Source organism: Mesocricetus auratus, unplaced genomic scaffold, assembly GCF_017639785.1.
Source record: "Mesocricetus auratus isolate SY011 unplaced genomic scaffold, BCM_Maur_2.0 Super-Scaffold_6730, whole genome shotgun sequence".
Taxonomy (NCBI): Eukaryota; Metazoa; Chordata; class Mammalia; order Rodentia; family Cricetidae; genus Mesocricetus; species Mesocricetus auratus.
Genome location: NW_024429184.1, coordinates 93338330 through 93341124, shown reverse-complemented (window position 1 = coordinate 93341124; position 2795 = coordinate 93338330). Strand labels below are relative to the sequence as shown.

At 42.4% G+C, this 2795-nt stretch overlaps 1 pseudogene; it reads right to left on the bottom strand.

Annotated features, from left to right (window-relative positions):
* Positions 1-208: 208 nt before the first annotated feature.
* On the bottom strand, positions 209-306 carry LOC121139032 (annotated as a pseudogene).
* Between the last annotated feature and the right edge of the window lie 2489 nt (positions 307-2795).

Genomic DNA, 2795 nt, shown 5'->3' with positions numbered 1-2795 from the left:
TGAGTGTGCATTCCTCTGTGTGCACATCTTCCTCTTAACACACATTCTTTGTTCCTTCCCACTCACCCCATAGCTGGGATAGACCGCAGTGGGCCGTGGTTTCCAGGGGCTCCCCTGTGCCCCAGCAGAGCCTACAACCTGGCTGAACATAGGCCTCTAAAAGTTCAATGGTCACTGTACCGATATTGCCTCCTCATCCTCATCCTTTTAAAATATGGAACACTTCACAAATTTGTGTCACCCTTGTTTAGGAGCCTTGCTAATCTTTGTATCATTCCAATTTTATTATAGATGCTACCAAAACAAGAATCATTCTTTTTTTAAAGATTTATTTATTTATTACATATACACCAGATTGAATTGTAGATGGTTGTGAGCCACCATGTGGGTGCTGGGAATTGAACTCAAGACCTCTGGAAGAGCAGTCAGTGCTCTTAACCTCTGAGCCATCTCTCCAGTCCCCTGCAAGGATCATTCTTTTTGGTTTGTTTGTTTTGATTTTTGAGACAGAGTTTCTCTGTGCAACAGCCCTGGCTGTCCTGGAACTCACTCTGTAGACCAGGCTGACCTCAGACTCACATAGATCCACCTGACTCTGCCTCCTGAGTGCTGGGATTAATGGCGCCACCACTACTGCCCAGCTGTACATTTTTATTTTTAAGTATATGCACTATACATAAGTGATTCTCCTTATAAAACATCAACAATAGATAGGACCCTCAAATGGTTCATCCAGCAAAGGAAGCTATCATCAAGCCAGATGATCCTAGTTCAGCCCCAAGAACCCATATGGTGGAAAGAGAGAACTGACTCTTGCAATTTGCTCACATACATATGCAAACAAACGTTAAATTTTAAAGGATGTGTCAGCAGCATACACATATAGTTGAAACCACTTGATTTCCTCCTTCTTAGCTAGCTCTTCTGTCAAAGGAGCCTCAGCTGTCCATTTGGTGTACAGCTGTTAAAACAATCATAAGTAAGATACTCATATATATGTCACTGGGCATGATGGTACATGCCTTTAATTTCAGCACTTGGATGACAGGGGTGTGGGGGACCTCTGTGAGTTTGAGGCCATCCTGGTCTGCATAGTGAGTTCCAGGTTAGCCAGAGCTACATAATAAGACCCTGTTAAAAGCAAAAACTGCCGGGTGGTGGTGGTGCATGCCTTTAATCCCAGCACTCGGGAGGCAGAGGCAGGCGGATCTCTGTGAGTTCAAGGCCAGGCTGGACTGACAGCCTCAAAAACAACACAGAGAAACCCTGTCTCGTAAAACCAAAAAAAAAAAAAAAAGCAAAAACATACATGTCAATATGTATACAGGGATGTCCTAATATGGAAGCACACAGACATACGTCACTGTGCTGACATTTTTTGTTGTTGCTGGGTTCTAAGGTAGGTATCATGTAGCCCAGCTGTCTTTAGAATGCACCATGTATCAAACCAAACCTTGAACTGCTGGTTATCCTGCTTCCAGCTCCGAAATGCTGGGATTACTGTATTACCATCGCCTTCTTCTTGTGTTGACTTCTTTTAATTGGTCCAAAGGGTTCAGGGTGAGCTAGCTCTCTAACCTCTGCCTCCAGGAACTAACCCGCCCCCCCCCCCCGCCCGCCAGCTCAGTCCAGGAGTCAGCAAACCTTGTCTGCAATGGGCTTAGTTGTGAATATTTTAGATTTTGCAGGTTCATGGTCTCTGGCAACTAATCAAGTCTTTCACTAAGAGTACAGCTGTTGACAACACATAATAAATAAGTATGACTACATGTCAATAAAACTTTATTTGTAGATACCAACTTTAATTTTGAGTACCATCACTCTTCTGTACTAGGGATTGATAGGGCTATGTGCCCATTAGGCAAGTGCTCTACTACCAAGCTGTATCTCGCAGCTAAACACTTTTGTTCTTTATCAACTATTGAGAACCCTGAATATCATTCTTATCGATGGCTACACCATGACAGGCAACAGGCTGCACTTGACGAGGGAGCTGTACTTTGTCATTGTCTGCTCTACATATTAAACACAAACAAGCTAATAAGATGCACAGACACTCTCGCTGCTCAGTTTCTTCTGCTTGAGACACGAGGAAACAAACCTTGCTTTGCTTACGGTGTGGCATGTTGTGGAGACCATGCAATATCCATTTACACAGACATCCTCATTTTAGTCTGTGGCAGTCTATTTCACCATGACTTCCTTAGCTCATCCCTGATTGAAGAACACTAAGGCTATTTATTGTCTTTTGCCATTGCAGAATATATCATTGTAAAATTCTACATCTATTTGGGTCTTTTCTGAGACATAGACAGCACACCATATCACTTACCTAGTTTAGGTCTAAAATTCAAGGTGAGTGTATTGACAGATTTAGACCTTATCTGCCAAACTCCCCACCCCTCATCTATGCCCACCGTATCCTTCCTGCTTTTGTCCACCATGCTCTTCTTCCTGTGTCTGCGGATGTGCTTGCTTGGGGCAATCATACTCCTGGAGAGTATTTTGTGAGTGGCTTCTTCCACTTAGGAGGGTTGTCAAGATTTGTCTGTGTGCCACGTGTCAGCTTTTCATTTTTTACAGCTGAATGAACAAGATTCCATTTTGTGGCTATGCAGTTATTTCATTTATACACTCATCCATTTCTGGGACATTTAGGTTGTTTCATACTTTGGGTTATTATAACAATGTTTCTATGAATATTCACGTATGAGTTTGTGTTCTTATTTGAATTATTAGACTGTATGATGGTTCTTTTTATTTTGTTTGGCTTCAAATAAGTCTCATGTAGCCTA